Genomic DNA, 21,190 nt, shown 5'->3' on the forward strand with positions numbered 1-21,190 from the left:
AAAAGCAGGCAGCCTTAGTTGTTGGATTATCAGAACAGGTCAGAACAGTTATGGAATAGTGTTTGCCAATCTAGATACTATTCAAAATTATGGCAACAGTGAAGCCTACCTGTACTCAAAAATCCAGATTTTGTCTTGATTTCAGAACCTTCTTCCACCATCACGGATATCTGTTATCTTTTTAAAGTTACACAATCCCTTTCAAGACAATATTTCCCATATGAGAACAAGTGTAAAAGTCTTCTTTGTGGTTCTGCCCCTCTGTTTCTACAACTAGTAAACAAATGTTTTTTATGTTTATTGTGACAACATTTTTTGGGGGTAGTAATCCATACTAACGTAAGACAATCTTGTTCATTTAGCATTGAATAACTATATCTATAACTGTATTAGAAAAGCTCTTATATTTGTAGAAATCTAATCTGTATTATAGAGTCAGGTGAAGTTTACTTACTCCTCGTGCTAAGATAAAAGTTTGGTAACCTGTGGCTTCCCATAAATTTAGTAATACAGTTCCTGTCTTTTCTATGCATCAGCTTTAGATCTGTCAACTCAACTCTATTATCCAATGGGCAAAAAGACCTTCTCTCCAATAAAACATTCAAGGAAGATCAGTTTATGGAGCCAGATGCTATTTCTTGGCACAATTTTCACAATCTATTTCCTGTCCCTTAGCAAAGTTATCTCAATAAATAGTAGACTTGAGCATTCAGCTATTGCCAGTTGAATTCCTTAACTCCTAAAACACCATACGGACATATAACCAATTAAACAACTAGCATGATGGTCACACATGTTTGCTTGATTTGGTATACAAAGTTCCACTCAAAAAAAGATAATTGATGGGAAAAAATATAAATGGTGGCTAGGGAACAGCCATTGAATGTTTGTTTTATTTATATATCAACTGAGAAGTGACCAATAGAGAGAAAAAGAGGAGATGCAGAAAAAAATAAAAATCTACATTTATATATGATATATTTAATATATTTTTTTACTTCTCCTATTTTTCCCTTTATTGATTACTTTTTTCTCATTTGATCTGTGAGCCAGATATTTATATTACTTATATATTTTGCAGTTAACTAATAGACCCATTTTTGCACCCTTTTTGGTTTGTCCGAATGTTTTCCTGAATTTTTTTCCATGGACGAGTTTCGGTTGTACCGAACCATCAAATGAAAGAGTTTCAAACATCTCGAACAAACTTTTAGTTTCTGGAAAAATGACTCAATTGAACCAAACATTCCAACCATACACAAGTCTAATAAATAGATAAGTCAATATATTAAGACATACATACATACATTACTTTCAGTGTTGCATCCACTGCATTTATTCAAGAAGTAGGCAAATCAGACTAGATAGCAGTAGACACATCTATGTTTGAACATTTATTCAAAGAATCAAGGCTAATGGTCCGCTATAAATCAACCTCAGCTCACCACACATGGGCTGTCACTGATATCCAGTGTCACTAGAGAACAACCACATCGTAAAACACTGGTGTTCATTATTTCCAAAAAGATGTTTAGACTGATTCACATTTTCCTGGTTTAACCTGTACCACGTACTGAACATAAATGAATAAATATACATAAATATTGTTCACACATGGCGTGGTAAGGGTAAGATTCCTACAGATTTTTTTTTTCAACCATTTAGCAGATATAACCCCCAAAAATATTAAGTGCATTTTGGGGAATGAGGTTGAAACAACTAGCATACATTAGATGCAGAACTAGTTCCTCCATATAATGTAGGCTCTTCCTTTTTATGTCCAGCATAAACTTTCCCATCTGTGCTTGACCTTGTCCAATCAGAGGCTTCTTATGGACAGGCCTTTTGGTCAAATTACGCATGTAATACAGAGCAGACGTGCATGAATGTCAAGCGCCAAGACTGCTGCAGCCTCGCACTTCCACTTTTAACTATTATTGGAAGCAATCCCTCCCAACTCTCTTATTGAAGGACGGGATGGCATGACCGAAGATTTTTTATAAAAATGTGTACTTTCATAAAATAAGTTTGCAGAGATTGGCAATTATACATGAAAACACTTTAAAAAAAATTTGAAGCTCCAGAGTCACTTTGAACATTCCTTTAACTACTGCTGGAGTACACCAAAGAATGTATATTTTCATCAGAGGGCCACACAGTGAAAAAAAAACACGTCTGATTTAGGCTTTATGTATTCTTGTCATCCAAAGGATTTATTTACTAAACGGGGATGTGTGGTGAAGATTGGAAGAATGGTAACCAACTTAGACAATTTAGGGGAAAACAATTGAATCGGAAATTAGTTTCAGATTTATTTTATTTTAAATTATCTTTATTGAATCTTCTTTTCATATAAAAATACATAATGCAAAACTCTAAAAAAAGCAATTTACATAGAAAGAAAAAACAGTCATATATCTATTATTCAGTTCTGTAAATATATACCTAATTTGGAAAAACATTCATGCAATCATTCATACTCTAGGGGTCTCCTAATTGTACTCTCCATCAGACTATCTTGCATTGTTTAAAAAATAAAAAATAAATATTTTTTTTATTTTAAATGGGTTAATTGCTTCACCCTCTACCCAAGTTCGTACCACGGTAAGGGCATCAAGTTTGTTTATAGTTTTTTTGTTTTTTTTCGCCTTCGTTTTACAATGAAGTTGTCAACCACCGAATCTTATCGGAACTCACAGTTTAGTCAACTAAGTGTGCAACCTCCACTTGCTTTCTAAGTTACAATTCCCATGAGCATTAGCATCAGCGGGTCACTTACAATGTCCAATTTTGAGCTAGGCTTTGTCTTTATCATATTCCTCTGCCATCCCCAAGTTGTTTTTCGATAGTTCAATAAGAGCTGGTAGGACACACTTGACAAGTCTACCGCTGCTGCCTATGATGAGTTAATTTTTTTATATCTTTTAGTTGAAATATGAATGTTTACGACTATAAAGACCTATGCCATACCTCTTCTACGACCATACTTAATCATTTAATCTTTTTTCTATTCTACAATCTTCAGATGCTATAAATAATCTTTCCCTGTTTGGCTATTTTTCCATATGAAGTAATCACAAGTGGATACACTGCTGGCTTTCAGTAAAGATTTATTAATCTTAAGGCATATGAGAAAAAATCCAGACTACATTAAGCACACGTTAGGCAACTGTGAATTAAGACTGAGGGCAAAGTGTTCTAAAGAATTCATCATTAATGAGCCAATAAAAGATATTAGATGATAAGTTGGCTGAACTGCTCTAGCCTGCATCACTCTGTTCTACTGAAACAAAAAGATTAACTAAGAAACTGCCAAGGGAACATAATTTAGAATCTCGGTTTAGTTCAAAACAAAAGCATTTGTATTTATTACTTTACCTTAATTAAGGTGAGGTATAGAGCAGTTCGGAAATATCCCGCTCCCGACATTCTCATGGAGTGGTTTGATCATATTGTGTCTGGTAATTGCTAGTAAATAGTACAATTATTATGAGTCACACATTGCAAGATGTCAACGACACATACTAGCATAGCATTAAGTATCCAAAATAAAACACATTAAATGACACAAAACCATTAAAGGACCGCAAAATGCACCCAGACCAATTAATCTCAATTATGTGGTATAGGTGTAGTGGCCATGTAGCTTTAACCCAGCAATGTAAAACATTACAGCTTTGTAGAAACTTCATTGTTTACATTGTGGTCTTAAAGGGACACTCCACTGTCCAAATAAAAAAAAAAATAACTATTTGGTAAATATACCCTCAATAAAAAAAACATGCATGCTTTTAGTTTTGTATTTTTTCATTGGGGCTATATTTAAAAACCATCTTTCAAAAGCTGCATTTCTCTTGTCTGCTACCTTAATAAGCCCTCCCCCTTTTCCCATCCGTGACTTTCTGTGGCTGCCCAATCACCTAAATAGGCACATTATCAGTGCTATCCTCCAAAGAGAGAATTGTGTTGAATTCAAAGTGAATTTCAATTATAAGCCCACAATAGCCAAACTAGAAAAATAACTGACTTAGGGAATGTTTTAAGTTATGACTTTTTTTTACCTTAGATTTGAAATTCACTGTGAATTCATCTTGAATTTTCACTATAGTAAATAATTCTATCTATAAGATCTATCAAGGATAAAATGGTGATATTTTGGGTGCTAATTATATTTTACCCCAGCATTTATTTTGCTTTGATAAACATAGTTCTGAAAAAAGATTTTGCAGCCCATGTTTTTTATTTAAACCTTTATTTCCTAAGTACTAAATATTGAGTTGAAAACTACATTGAAAAACTCCACTATTAATAAGCATAACTCATTTTGAGACTTTTTCCATATGAGCTTTTTAGATAAAACCTCTGCACTTTGGTTTTCAATTCCCTTCAGTTTGGTGTTTAGTGAATGATCCCTGATTAGTTTCATTCACTCAACTGCGAATTGTGAAAAATTGATACATAATTTTAGGCTAAAATAGGTCGGATGGAAAACAGCTACTATGGCCCAAAATTGCAATCCCCATGTAATTTCTGCATAATTTTCCAATTTGGTGAAAAAAAAATTCCCAAAGTGAATCTCTGTTGCTATATTTTACAGTTGTATGCGTATTGTCTAGTTGTGTATACCAATAACTTGTTACCAAAGAGATCATGGATATTGCTTTATATAATTACTCATAGATTACAAACCTGTTTCAATACTTTGCTCTTTTCTCCAAGAACTTTACATTTGTTGATCAAAAAGTTAAGTGAAAAGAGTCAGAAGGTATGGTTACATGGTTGGAGCAAAAAATCTTCAAAGCAATTTCACAGAAGTTCACTCTTTGAGCATCTTCTTAATTATTAATGTGACGGTGGATCTTTTTCTCCTTGGAAGTTAGGGAAATTCGGAGACTTGGTTCTGAAGAGTAAATTTTTAATTTAGTTCCTTTTTTGAAGTCAGTGTAATTGGAACAGTGAAATATGAAGTCTAAAACATCATATTTACATGCAGCTTTTCTTTTGACGTGTTTTTCAAAAATATTGTAATGAGATCTTTCAATTTGTTGCAGAATAATTTGAGCATTTCAATTCTGTGTATGGTGGGGTGGTGGTGGGGGGGGGGTTGAACATTTAAATGCATACACAGTACTAGCAAGCCAAGCAAGCCAGACAAGTCTTTAAAGAAGGAGGGTGCAACACTCGGTTTTATGGAAAGTAAAATCTACACATTAATAGTGCAATTTTAATTTAACTAAAAAAAAATTAATGATTAGAATACAAATGTTAAAAAAAAAATTTATTTACTTGTGAGTGCGGTGGAATTTATTTGCAGAGAATTATATATTTTTACACTTTTTTTGCATACTTTGCCTAGTAGCTTTAAGGTCTCAAGTGGAAATTTATGGTACAAGCCTACCTCGCTAATCCTGCGGCTTGGGTTCCAGATCACCGCTGTAAAGTGTATATCACTGTAAATTGAAGCACAGTTTTTTTGTTTTGTTTTTTTCATTTGCTAGTACACACAAAAGCTTCAAAACCTGTTTACACTATCATACCCTTTAAATAAAGTAAAAATAATAAATAAATATGAAATAAATATATAAATAAAAAATGCTACCAATGTTCGTACAGTGATCCTTAAAATACTGGAGATTCATCATCTGACTACAAATTTAACAGTGTTATATTAGCGGAGTACTGTAAAGCAAATTGCTGTAAAGAGAGGTATATTTTTATTTATTTTTGTAACCTATTTTAAAAATATCTGAATAACAACTTTCATTCAATATGCTTACCATGGATACACCATGTATAAAATTAGTTTTGTTGATCTTGTTGTTAGATTTTTGTTTGATTATGACGCAATGTTCTTGAATCCAGGAATGCAGTAAGAATGCAATGAACCATGCTTACAGTTAGGGTTTGTTGGAAACTATGTATGATGATATGAACAAAATTAATAATCTAAGAAAAACTGAGAGAGCATGTAATGAAAAATCTTAACAAGAAAAATAAGAAAATAGTGAAAAATGTCTCCACAAGACATCTCTTATTTTATATTTTTCTTTTCTTCTACTAATTGAAAAATATATGTCAGTTTTTATAAACAACTTTTGTTGTTCATGAAAAAGCCTAACACATTTAGATATTGCTTAAAATGGTTCATGTATCTCATGTTGTCAATATTGAGTTATCAGTTTCTATATAGTTATATAGTTCTTATGCTATACCCATTAAATTGTCTTTAATAGTATTTTTTTTTTTTTTTAACAAGAATACGTTCAAAACACAAGTGGAACAACAGTGAACTCCAATATTCGTGTTTTACTAAATCTAAAAAAGTCCTTTTCCTATAATGAAATTTTTCATTTTTGAATTCTTGAGAATAAATTAGGTTTCCTTAAGGACTAATGCAATCTTTTCATATTTTTATACTCCTTCTGTGGATGTTTGCAAATGTATATAAATAATACAATGAATACATGAATACATTAGACATTTTTCTTGCGGCCATCTATTGTAATATTATATTTTTAATATTTAATTTACCATAACTGGTCTTTCTTGAATCCTCATTTCAAACATAAATCAATCACTTAAAGAATTGTAATAATGGGATGTACATTAGACGTTAAACATGATATATGATGGTGCACATTTAAATTAAAACGACATTTATAACATTACAGTAGCCAAATTATGTAATATATAGATTGAACTCTGTGAAATAAAGCATCAGAGTTTGTGTTGGTCTGCTGACCATCAAACCTTATATTTTTTTCTATGGATTTATTCCCTGGGATATCTGTACATTCATTTAAGATAATTTTTAATTCATTTACTATGTTAGCTTTTGGTTCAACCATGGGAATGCTACTCTGTGAGGGAGATTTATAAAAGTGTCCTGTTCTAAAACATGGTGCAAGATGTAAAAAGTGAGGAGTCCCCAATGGAATATGCAAGATGGTTCTACTGGCTCCCATAGAGATTGTCTCACATTTAGTCTTTTAGACAACTTTTTAGAACAGAACATATTGATAAATCTACTCAAGCATACAATATCTGTTCTGTAAAATACAGACATTGTACATTTTAATTTTTATTGTCTCCATCCGTTTGCTTTAATCCAAATGGAAATACGTACTTAGTGATATTGACTCTGCCAGAGGCAGGCAGCCTTTGGCACTCCAGATACTGTACTACATCTTGTCACATCATGCCTTGTTCTGCAGAGAAGTCTGGTGATGGCTTCTGGTATCCAGTACTCTTTTTACAATTCTTGTTTAGTTTTTCTTGTTTTTTTGGTTTTCTATTCTATGTCTGGTTTTCTTTATGCTGGATTTTTCTGGGTTCATTCCTGTATTCCGTCCCTGCATTCACCAGTCTCTTGGATTCATTTAAATGTTTGTTTTATGTTGCCACACCCGTTTGTTTTCCATCATTCCTTTTGTTTCAGTGTTCCTTCAGGCAGCTGCTCAAGTCTTCTGCCCTTTCTTGCAGGTAAGTACTATGTGTGTTTTCTATGGTTGGTTTAGCTTGCATTAGGCAGAGTAGGACCTGCCAGATACGGGGTACATTGGCGTTGTTGGCAGGCGTATGCAATGTATGATCATATAATGTAACTAAATCCCCATGATTTTAATATGTAGTACTTAGTTATGTCTCCTCTTGTTTTACCTTGTATCTCTTGTTTTGTTTTGTCTTGTATTCCCAGTTCATGTACAGTCTTGTCCTGCCCTGTTCTTGTTTTCCTCATGTCTTGTGTACATGTTCTGGGTTCTGCTTTCTGTCCTTCTCCGGTTCTGGGTTCAGTTGGTTCTGTCTTGTTTTGATGTTTGGTGCCTTTTCTGGTCTTGCCTTGTTTCTGTACTGGATACATTCTTGCTGCAGAGCCTCCCTATTCAGCTCTCGGAGGCCTGCTTAATTCCTGCTCCTAGTTCCTGGGATCCGCATAAACTGAATCAGGGTTCTGGTATGTGGCTGCACAAACGCTGGTGCTCAACACCAGGGGGCGTGCGGTTACCCTGCACCAGATCCTGACCTATCCACTCTCACGCTGAAGACTCCCACTAATCATCAGACATATTGGTCCCGGTCACGCGCACCGCCGCCCGGACAGTGTCTGGGTCCCGGGCTCGGACCGCCACCCTGACACATCTCCCATAATGTTTTTGCAGATATGATGCTTGCAAAGGTCCACAACATCTGGAGTGCTGAAGGTTGCCTACCACTGATCCCACAAAGTGAATTTCCATGTTCTGTCTGAGACTGGACAGGATGAACTAGAGAATCCTTGTACTAAGTGCCAGATTTCACATACTTATACAGTATGATGGGATACTACAGTTGGTAATGTGTTATGTAAATAGGTAGTCTTTTCAACAGGATTTTTTATATTTTTTGCAGATAAAGGTAACAGCTTTGCATAATTCTAGGCAAATTTAAAGAAGAATACATTTTTTACTTAATATTGATCTGTTATGTTTTCATTTCATATACGCCTCTAATTGATTTGTCTTATTTATTTATGTGTCCCGAACTAAAGTTATTATTATGGAAGTTAATGGACTATTTAAAAACATTGGATTATTTTCCAGAATATTTATTGCTTCCCACTCAGAACAACTGATTGAAGCTGGTGGTCAGCCATCAGTCAAGTTATGTAGTATGTTGTTGCACGAAAAGAAAGTAGAGGCTACTAATAATTTAAATAACTTTAAAAATTGAATTCAATTTAAAAAACGAGGAGTTTGATAAATAAAAGTTTTAATAGTTTTAAAAATAATAATATTAATAATAATAATAATAATAATAAGTATAAATAAAACGTGGCTACCTTGCTTCAACTCAACTGCTTCATTCAAATGATCACATGATTAGCTTAACGTTTTATGGGTTTGTTTGGAACCATAACAACAGCATACAATGAGAGAAAATATTGTCATTTAGTTCATAAAATAATTATTGTATATTTGCTGTCTCCAAACGTTCAGCTCATATTTTCCAAGTTACTTGTATGACTGCTAACGGTCATTCCAAAATAAGAATTACTTTTATTTTTAAAACTAGTATAACATTTCTGTCCATAAAAAGAAGACATTGCAAGAAAATCTCCGTCATCGAAAATCTTTCCATACTCTAGAGCCATGCAATATTTACTAGATGAAGCCTGTGGGACATGTTATGTGTAATTAAGATAAAGAACGTTCAGTCTAAATCTTTCTCGATACTATAAATATATCTGTAAATGTTACTGTACGGTCTATAAGCCAAGGATTATGTCATCTCCTCTTATTTTCTGGGAGCCAAATTAATGGATGGAAGGAAAAAATATGTTGAAATTTATTGCGTACTGTTAGAAAATAAAATCTGAGCTTCCGCTAATGAGACCAACATGATCTTTGTTTGTTCTTATAGAATGTTTTTACTAAAAAAGATAAAATAGAAAAAGCAAAACATCATTAGAGGCAATGTTATTGTAGATTTTTAGTTTTACAATGTCTGTTTTTTTTTTTTTTTTGTCCAGATTAATTGGACCCTCCTGCTGAGATGGAACCAGTTTTGTTCTTTAGATACCACAGCCTATGAGCATTTTCCCAGAATACAGATGATAAGAATAGCATTTGTGATAGAACTACTTGCAGTACAGCCAATGCAGTTGCACGAGGGCTCACGGGGCTGAGGGCCTACTTGGTGGCCAAGTGACAGATAACCAGCAAAGCAACCTAGGCATTTGCCGAGAAACCACCATAGGCTGGTGACAAGAGATTTATATATCTCCCTCTACTCACCTGGCATTTTGAATGCATCATGGTGTACAAGCACAACAGGGACACCTACTTCCTGGGAACCCTTATTGACAATACTGTGTAAGGCTGAAAATGGAGCATGAATCTGTGTGCTGACACACACGCACATGCACGCACACACACACACACACACACACACACACACACGTCTTGAGCAGGTCTTTCATGGCTGTGTATCCACTATAGATCAACATATTGTGGTTAGTAATACATATTATGCTGTTTATGCATCTATTATGTTTTCCTTTACATATAATAACTATTGATTTCCACAGTGATTATTTGAGGTAGGCTCCAAAAATGTTTTGGGTCCTGCCCCAATGCCTCTTTCTGTATTAGTTTCTCCACTGAGTGACCCTGTTGCCGTGACATTATCACAGAGTCTCAACAACACTGACTGATATTGATTTTTGAAGTATGAGTTTCTTGTAGTAATGTAGTTTTGTCCTTTAACTGGAATGACACAGACAGGATTGACATAGGAGGAGCCAAGCAAGCATTGATTTTCCTTTGTATAAAGCAGACCTAAAAATAAGACTAATTTCTTGAGTGAACATTAGAGGAACACTCTAAGCTCCAAACACTTATTAACCATGGAGTCTTCAATTTTCAAAAGATGTGACATAAACACATCCAAAACCTGTTCCCTCACCTGCCTCAAGTTTTACTTTGGCATCGCCTGTCCAAAGCAGTCTAACATTGGACAGCAATCTGTCTGTCTATTTACCTCTCTATCTAATTACCTACCTATCATCCTTATCTCTATCATAAAATATACAGTAACTGGAAACAGTGGTTTGTCTTTATACATATTGTGTTGGTGTGTTCTTTTAGATCTGAATTTAGTGTTTGAATATTTTTTTTTTCTCAGTTCAGAAAAAAATACCCAGACATTACGAAACTTTTTTTAATGAAAATGTAGGTCACATCCCGCAGAGGCAATTATGCCGCACTGATAAAGTCACTGCACACATCTGACAAGTCGCACCTGAATGAAATGTGGACTATAAGGTAAAAAATGTAGAAGAGAAAACTCTCACAGGGAAATTAATAATAAAAATCTAGTGTCAATAAAACGGAGATACTCCGGAAAGACCGGATTATTTCATTTTTTCATCATACAAGAATCAAAGGAATATTCCGAACATCTTTAATATGAAATATTTCATACATTTCAGCTCTAGGAGTCTGTGTTCTATTCTATATAAATGAAAGGAACATTCATAACTTAAGATATCCATTTTAGATAGCATATTGTATATCAAAACATAGTTAGATTTTTGGGTAGTTAGAAAAATACTGAAACTTATGAAGCATTCTCAAATCTATACAACACATTTACAATTTTCTGAACTTTTCAGTCCTAAATTGTATACAAGAGAAATACAGTGCAGTCCACTTTATTGCCCATTGGATTAAACTGGTTCATGGATTGCAGGATAAAACTTACCAGGAAAGGTTAAAGGATCTTAACATGTATAGCTTGGAGGAAAGACGAGACAGGGGGGATATGATAGAAACATTTAAATACATAAAGGGAATCAACACAGTAAAGGAGGAGACTATATTTAAAAGAAGAAAAACTACCACAACAAGGAGGACATAGTCTTAAATTAGAGGGACAAAGGTTTAAAAATAATATCAGGAAGTATTACTTTACTGAGAGGGTAGTGGATGCATGGAATAGCCTTCCAGCTGAAGTGGTAGAGGTTAACACAGTAAAGGAGTTTAAGCATGCGTGGGATAGGCATAAGGCTATCCTAGATATAAGATAAGGTCAGGGACTAATGAAAGAAAATTGGGCAGACTAGATGGGTCGAATGGTTCTTATCTTCCATCACATTCTATGTTTCTAAATTGAAAAAAAGGGATCAGTTTATTCAGAATACACTAAATTTTTGTGAATCAAAAGTCGAATTGAAAAATCTAGACTGAAATCTAGACTGAAATAACCAAGTTAAGTATGGAGTTGTAGAACTTTGGCTAATGAATAGTTTCTGCTTACATTTTGCAATTCCGTTTTTAATTTACTGCGATTTAATATGTAACAGCTTATATGATTATGAATTATGACTACATTTTCATCCTCTTTGTTACTTAGCTCAGTAGTTAGTACTGTATTTAACCATTTAAAGAAAAAGTGCATTCTTTACCTTCATCAGATCTTTATTGATTTGCTATCATTATTATCATTAGAAATTTTTATCACTACAAAAAAAATGTTCATGTTTGATTTGAAAGGTATGCTTCAATACCTAAAAATGTGTGTACAAAGAGTCGTGTGATGGAAGTTGTGCAACATAATTGACAATTTGTCTGGAGGAATATATATGGTTCATTGTGAGCACATATGAAGCATTAACTATGGGGTTAATATGATACACATGGGTCAAAGTGACATTAACGGGAATGTAGCAATATATGTGGAACTAGAGAGGGATATAGTATATGCAAGAAGATTTGTGGGAAAATGTGTCAACCAAAGAGGTGGATATCATAGCTTAGAAGCAGGGTAAAAAAACTTTGCTTCTTATCTGAAAAATAATTATCATGTAATTGATTTTTAAAATGTTGGTGTCTATAATTTGAATCATCAAATGTACTTTTTTCCCCATCTAATAATGTGCTAGAGGCATGCATGGTTTCAGGACGTTTTTTTTTTTGTCAAACTGCTTTGTAGTGAAGAGTGCTACATAATGAGGGATTCTTATTGCAGAATACAAAATGTAAAGGCCATATTGTTATGAGTATATGGTCTGTCATTGGTATTTAATGGGGGTCATTTGTTTCCTTTTTAAGTTAACCTAATAAAAGAGGATAGTCAGTGATACAGAATGTATTGACATTATATAAGTAAAATAATAAAAAGTGATGCTGATATTACTGCAGTCATGTATGATGCTATTTTAACGCAATAAAGCAATGCAATTATAGCCTATAAAGTAAAACCCATGTTTGTTTATACATGGCTGTTTTTTGCCACTGCAAAGTTTCTCCTACTACGTGATCCTTTGGCATGGGCACGGTAGCAGCATGTGCAGCGTCCTTCCTGTAACGTGACATCTGTGTTAATGTTACTTACAGTGTATCCCTACAGAAAGGCGTTTCCATGGCACACTTGCCAGGGTTTAATTTCAACTCGCCAATGGCTACTGGGTGAGTGACAATTTTGAGCAGTGTACATATATACATAAATATACAGATATATGAAAGAATAAAGGATGCAGATCTTTTTAGTGATGAAATTGGTGCTTCAGTTTAACGTGCCAACAGCATTTCATAATGGTACCCAATCAAGGTACCTAATTATTGCTTGGATTGAACCCAGGCAAGCTTTTTACACCAAAGTTGGGTTAAGTACCGAGACTTTTATTTTTTGTCTAGCTGGGAACTCTGGGATGTTCTAGGGAAAGTTATCAAAACATGATTTCACAAGTTTATATGCCCAAGGAGGACCCCTAAAAGTCCAGCTTGAGATAAGCAGGTGATGCATAACAGTATATTTTTGTATTTGTGGATAGCTTTATTATGTTTGGCCTCACCACACTCTTTTTGGTACTTAGATATATACTCTCAGGGAGAATTCACTATTCATCCATCCATTATATATATATATACACATACATACATACATACATACACGCAAACGCACATATGTATTGAGGTTACTGAATCATGGAGTTAATCAGTACATTTATATCCATTCAATATGGGAAATAATTTCAATGATGGTTTTACGTCATATATACATATGAAAACATTTTTGGGAGTTCAGGTCAACTCCTGTGACTTTTCACCCCTCTTTGTCACAGGTGCCTCCTTCCTCCTGAGGATCCCTGCATTGCCTGGTTTAACCTTGCACTGCAGAGAGCCCCAGGAGGAAGGATTTCCCAAGGAAGTGGGTTAATCTCACAAGAGTAGGAATTAGTTTGCTAGGATAAGACCTGCCAAGAATGGGTTACATTGGCATTGTGGCAGGATTATGCAATCTATGATCATATACTGTAAATTAAACCCCATTATTTTTACCTAAAAGGTATTACATTTTGTGAGCTTTGAAGTAGAGTTAGTGTTTAGTGTGTGAGTGAGTGTACTGGATCTTGTATGTTGTGTGTGTGTGTGTGTATATATATATATATATATATATATATATATATGTATATATATATATATGTACACAATTATAAATTGGTGTCTACTTTCCAGTGTTCTTAGTTGCATTATATTAATTCCATACCCCTCTTGAGAACCATGCTGCCCTTCTACAAACAGCGACTTAATTAAATAGAGGAGTATATAGTAACATTTATCAGTATGAATGCAGTGCAGATCCCTAGACCTTATGTCTAATTATAGTTTCCTTTCAACCTCTCTGCTGGAGCACGTTATACCTAAAGCACTAGTCCATGACAGGCTGACGCACAAGCTGAAATTCATGTGGAAAAAAGCCTGTCATTTTTCTTTTTCTCAGATGAGTGGTTTAATTATTTTACAAGTTACTGTATCTTGCACAAGTTACAATAAACATATCAATAAATAGCATGACAAGTGACTCCGAAATCACTTTGGGTTTTTGTTGTATGAGGAAATTGTCAAAACCTCCATTTGATATCTGTTTGATGGATGTTTTGTACCCATTGCACACTATTCCTTTGACATTATTCAAGCATTTGCAGTAACAGAATACAATAATTATGTGATGGACATTGTTTAAAAGTACTTGGTATAACAACATTGGGGATGTAAATACAATAGCTGTCATTCTTAACTACCTGTTGTTCCTGTTACATTGTGTTATTGTCTCATTTGGTAAATTCCACTTTTTTTGTAAAGCGCTATGGAATAAACTGGCGCTATATAAATACCAATAATAATAATAATAATAATAATAATAATAATAATAATAATAATAATAATTGCTTCCTGACTGCATGATTCTGGCTTGTAATTTTGGCTCCAAAGCCTTGAATAGCTTATAGATGCTCTGTTGACATTGCAAACAGTAGGTCGGAGACTGAGGGAAAACCTACAATAAAATAGAGACAGGATAATAGTGCAGCATGCTAAAAATTTTAAAAGCAATGACACATCTATTTATACTTAAAAACAATTATTGCAACCATGTTGTCAGTATTGCCGGCAGCTAGACTCAGGAAGTATCAGCCCAATGCGATTCTTCTCTGGATATGCTACTTGTTTAGGGTGTCCATGAGCCCTCTGTGTGCAAAAAAACAGTAACACTACAACATCTCAGAATAAAACAAACCTGTAGCATCTCTCTTCTCCCCCCATTTAAAACTCCCCTCTGCTGTCCCACTCGCCTCATCATGAATAGTGCACCCAATCCAAGAAGACCAGGAAGTGAATTCGGCATCCCACCATCTTGTTCTTCATGTGTACAGCATCATCAGGTTTGGCACATTGATGTTCCCAGGCAACCATAGACTCATCATAATATGCCTCCATATATAGCAATCCTATGTACTCGCACATGGCTCCATGTGCATAGACTATATATCAAGGGGGAACTTTCCTTCAAAAACCTACAGATACAGTGTAGAAAACATAGTCCATCTGTGAGATCTTCTGAAAATAGTATTACCAATGGCAACCACACATGCACGGAAAATATCCTGTGTATACACCCTAGCAAAGTCCTTTTGTAAACAAAATCCCATATCCATAAAGGACAAAAATAACAATAAAACACATTCTAAAAAAAAGAAGAGAAACAAATTAAATTACAATAAATATAAAGCAAAAAATGTAAATGAAAAAAAATGTAAAGAAATAGCAATAAAATTTAAAATAATGCAGCAAGCAAAATATGACAAATATAAAAATCTACATATTTCTTCCAGTGAGATAAATATATCAGGAGCAGTTACAGACTTATACAAAGCAAGTTAAATCACTAAGCCCTCAGTGAATACTATTCAAGCAACCTACTTTTCTACGGTTACTTTTTTTGTTCCTATACCCCACTCTCTCTAGCATGCAAGCTCATTTAGCAGGGCCCTCAACCACTCTGTTCCTGTGCGTCCACTTGTCTTGTTACAATTGTGTGTCTGTTATTCCACCCATTTTATTAACCCTTTCTTTCTGTTACCTTGCCCCCTCCCCCCCCTATCCATTTAACGCCTTAAAGACACATGACATGTGTGACATGCCATGATTCCCTTTTATTCCAGAAGTTTGTTCCTTAAGGGGTTAAAGGTCATAAACTTTATTTTTAGGTGTTTGAATATATAACATGAATTGCAATGTAATGGGGCAGAATGTGCAACACACGTTTTCCTAATATTATTCAGATGTTCTAATACCTTCTTTCAACCATCAACATGTACGCTCTACATATTGACTGCCAAAAGGTCATTCCACAAAAGAGATGACAAAACCGAATAAACAATCCATCTTCTGATCATAAATCATTTTCCTGTGATACTCTCGCAATAACAGGATATTGTTGACGTCTTAATAAAAACATGTATAAATGTGTTAATTTCAATATATTGCTAAAAGGGTACATGCACCCAAGTCATTGAGGTTGATTATGACAGCAGATATGTGTGAATACACAAGACAATGTTTTTATAGGAGCACTGAAAGGACTTAGTAGTAGATTATTTGTGGTATACACCATACAACTATTTTTGTCATCACTACCAAAACATCTGAATTCTGTGCAATCCCTCTGCATCATAACCCAGTGCAAATTCTTTGACATCACGTCATAGCTGCAATCTAATTGCTAGGTACATGCTCAGCAACTTAATTTTGTTTTGTATCAATGTATAAATATATATTTTTTATTTAAATTAAGTAACAATATTTTCTGCAGTGATGCACATTATAACACATATACCTAATAAAACATTGATATATAAAATTAATAATAATTGCAATAATAAAAAGAAAAATTATATTTGAAAGCAAATGTAATATTAGAAGAACAAAGGTTGATGCATCAAGTTTACGTGGAACGTAGAAGAATGGTTCCTTAAAGTTAGCTTGGTCGGAACACTTCCTCAAAGAGCCGTATATAAATGTAGTTTATCAAGAACTGGACACAGAATATCCAGTTATATAGTGTGGTGTCAAAGCTCACAAAGCTAAATTGAATTGCGGTACCAACATGTCCTTGTATCATAGGGTTAACCCTTTATTTACCCCAGTGAAATAATGTACCATCTGCAAGAAGATGACCTCACACTTGTCTATGTCTAATTTTAGCCCGCTTGCTTTGATTGACACTCTTCTGATTACTAATGTTCACATACCCAGCATTGCTTGCCAAATCTGAAGTAATCCTTCAGTGCTCAGTTAGCTGTTTTGTATTTTTCGGCTGTGGTTAGTTAGGACAATTTATGTTCCTCATAATGACTTTGTTTATAATTCTTCTGTGCAACCTACAGCAGAAGGTCAAACAATATAACGCTAATATACTGTTGGAATGCTTTTGGGCAGGCAACATATATTCAAACGTGTCTCAGCTGTTTTCATATGAGTAGGCTGTGAATGTTTGGTTCCTGACAAAACACAAAACACTATTAATATCAAACTACTTGGTCAAAGTGCCTCTGCTTTGATTCCTTAGGAATGACAGCAATGTAGAGGGTCTCAGTGGATGTTAAGAAGAAGAGTTAACAAGTCGAACAAAAATGTTAGGCAGGCAAAAGCTTAACATTTGTCTGTACAAGCATGACTGTATTCTGTGTGCGAATTATTTTAAAGCCTTACTCTGTGTGAGTGGAAAGGTTTATTTAAATAATTTTCTATTGCACTTTACAGAAAATAGCTCAATTTGACTTTCCGTGTTTGTTGGAATATTTTGTGGAGTGTCTGCCAGACATAGAAAAATATAACAAAAACAAAACAAAATTATTTAAAATGTTAGTTTGTTAAACTTTTAACTTTTCCGTGAACTATTGGTTTATTCTAGAAAAAATATTAACATCTATATTAGTAATTTACACGAAATTCGTGCACAAAAACACTCTGAGAATGTTTTCAAAGATGTGAAAATAAGCAGCAATGATACAATAATTTCTGCAATAAAAAAAATGGTATGTTCTGGCCATCCATGATTACCATCACTGCCTTATACACAGTTATTTGTTTTAATACGTTTACTGTTTTAAAGCGGCACTGTCATGCCGAACTTATCTTTCCTCAATCTCTTCCTCTTCTCCCCCTCTCTCGGGATCTGTTATTCTTTTCTTCCTGTCTTCTTTAGTTTTCTTTAAAATCATAAGACAAAGTAGGGACTCTTTGCCTTATGGAGGATTCCTCCGCTTGACCAGCTCTGACCAGTGAAGGAGCAAAGTGTGCTTCATTTCCGCTGGTCAGAGCAATTTTCCCATGATCCCTAGCTTTCCTCCCTGTTCCCACAATGCTTCCTGTCAGTATTGCCGAACGTCCTGTCACTTAGACAGAACGCCGGCAAAACTGCCGAATTGCTTCTTAACAGAATGAGAAGTTTCTCCATTGGTGTTAGGATGCAATTCGGTACTTTGTTCGTATCGGAATTTCATTCTAATGAATGTAACTCTGATCCTATTCATTGCCGCGGCTGCATCTTGCAGCCGCTTAGTAGATAACTCCCTTATTCCCACGGTATCGGGGAGCTATCTACTAAAAGGCTTAAAGACCTAAATTGGTCTTTCAGCCAAATTTACTAATACTAAGTAAAGATTACTTAGTATTAGTAAATAATATGCCCCTACTCGCTATATCGTGAGTAGGGGCATGTGTAGTAAGCAGTGAGCAGCCTATAGCTGCTTACTGTAAAAAACAAAAAACCTAATAACCCCCACCCTTTGCGGCTGGTGTCCTGCCCCCACCCCTGCGCAGTGGGTGGGGGCCCTAAATAAAGATGGGGGACCTACTGTCCTCCCCCCCTGGCCCCCACCCCTGCGCGGTGGGTGAGGGCCCTAATGAAACAATAAGGGGGGGACCTACTGTCCTCCCCCTGGCCCCCACCCCTGAGCGGTGGGTGGGAGCCCTAAATAAAGATAGGGGGGACCTACTGTCCTCCCCCCTGGCCCCCACCCCTGAGCGGTGGATGGGGGCCCTAAATAAAGATAGGGGGGGACCTACAGTCCTCCCCCCCCGGCCCCCACCCCTCAGCGGTGGGTGAGGGCCCTAATAAAACAATAAGGGAGGGACCTACTGTCCTCCCCGCCGGCCCCCACCCCTGCACGGTGGGTGGGGGCCCTAATAAAACAATAAGGGGGGGGACCTACTGTCCTCTCCCCCAGCCCCCACCCCTGAGCGGTGGGTGGGGGCCCTAAATTAAACTCCCCCCCGAATCAAGGTGACTAGGGGTCCCAAGCCCCTAGTCACCCCCTCCCCCCCACCCAAAACATATTATCCCCTACCTACCCCCCTCACCCTAAAAATAGTGAGGGGGGAATAAAATAACTAACCTGTAAAAAAATAATTAAACTTACCATTTGACGTCTTCTTTTTTCTAAAATCTTCCTTATTCAGCCCCCAAAAAGGCCAAATAAAAATCCATCATACCCGTCGAAATAAAAATAAAATAAAAAACCTGAGCACAAAAAAAAAACCTGACGAAAAAGAAAAAACCCGAGCGCAAAAAAAATAATCCATCTTCACCCATGGAGGGCTCCGCGCAGACTGAGCTCCGCAGGGCGGGGCAAGGCTTATAAAGCCTTGCCCCGCCCTGCAATTAGGGTAAGAACACTCTGATTGGTGGGTTTAAGCCAATCAGAGTGCTCTGTGTCATTTTACACAGCGTGGGGAAATTCCAAAGAACTTTCCCACGCTGTGTAAAATGACACAGAGCACTGTGATTGGGTGGCTTTCAAGCCATCCAATCACAGTGCTCTGTGTCATTTTACAAGCGTGGGAAAATTCCAAAGAACTTTCCCACGCTTGTAAAATGACACAGAGCACTGTGATTGGATGGCTTGAAATCCATCCAATCATAGTGCTCTGTGTCATTTTACACAGCGTGGGAAAATTCCAAAGAACTTTCCCACGCTGTGTAAAATGACACAAAGCACTGTGATTGGGTGGCTTTCAAGCCATCCAATCACAGTGCTCTGTGTCATTTTACAAGCGTGGGAAAATTCCAAAGAACTTTCCCACGCTTGTAAAATGACACAGAGCACGGTGATTGGATAGATTTCAAGACATCCAATCACAGTGCTCTGTGTCATTTTACACAGTGTGGGATAATTCCAAAGAACTTTCCCACGCTTGTAAAATGACACAGAGCACTGTGATTGGATGGCCGGGGGGAGGACAGTAGGTCCCCCCCCCTTATTACCATTTTTTTACAGTGAGCAGCCACAGGGAATTCAGGAGATTTTAATGTCCCTTATGCTATTATGGGGGTCATATTGCCCCCCATAGAGTGAGGGGGGGGGGGGACCTGGGGGGCTTATGAAGTGGTGGGGAGCACAGCTCCCTGCCGCTTCTGTCTTTACATATTACAAGGAGGGAGCTGCACGCCGGTAGCTCCCTCCTTGTAATAAACCGAACAAACAAACGAACACTGATATTCGGTGTTTGTTTGTTCGTTTGATTTTTTCTATTCATTCATTCGTCCGTCTGATGAATGAATAGATTAAATTCCCGTTCGCATGTCCAGGTGTTTCACTGGGCATGTGCGGGAATCTCACAGTCTATCTAGTGTGGGCAGCTGACGTGTCCCTCAGGGACTTCACCTACCCACCCAAAGATAGCGGCGCCCTGAATAAAGATCGGGGCAGAAAATAAAGAATAAAAAATAGGTAATGTGGGGGGGCTTAGGGGCAATTGGGGGTGACTAGGGGGTCAATTGGATGTAGTGGAGGCAGGAGGGGGGTTAAAAAAAACGGGATTCGGCATGACAGTGCCGCTTTAAGTGTATGTTTTGGACATTATGGGAAACTGACCAGGGATTTGTAAATTGTATGTTAATGCAGTCAGTTTCTCCTGGATGATTCCATGAAATGCTGGTTTAGTTACTTGATCTGACAGCATCTACTGTTTTCACACCCAGCTAGGATCCAGATTGCTAAAAAAAAAAAAAAAGCTTGCAAAGAAGGGTTAATGTAGAAAATCATTTTTTACACATTCAGTGTTATTCAATAAACTGGGAATTATGGAGAGCCGACAAGAGAATTGCAAATGTTAGTCTAAGAATAAATAAAAAAAAACTCCTACTCAGCTCTTTTCCCAGCTCTTCTATTTTGGGTAAAACTTGCTATTCCCTTTTCAGTTCTTCACAATTCCCAGTTTACTGAAAAACTACAATTATCTTTCTGTGATTGAGAACAAATGTAAGTACCGCTATAATATACTGTTTATATTATAGAAGAAAAATAAAACTGAATTGAATACAGAAACATGAGGAAAGTTGGCAATTATTATAAAAAGAAAAAAAA

At 36.0% G+C, this 21,190-nt stretch overlaps 1 protein-coding gene across 4 annotated transcripts in view; it reads left to right on the forward strand.

The window, feature by feature from the left end:
• The window catches only part of FGF13 (fibroblast growth factor 13), a 386,748-nt gene that overhangs the window by 114,262 nt on the left and 251,296 nt on the right, over positions 1 to 21,190 (forward strand). The window lies entirely within an intron of this gene.

This window comes from Pelobates fuscus, chromosome 9 (genome assembly GCF_036172605.1).
Source record: "Pelobates fuscus isolate aPelFus1 chromosome 9, aPelFus1.pri, whole genome shotgun sequence".
NCBI lineage: Eukaryota > Metazoa > Chordata > Amphibia > Anura > Pelobatidae > Pelobates > Pelobates fuscus.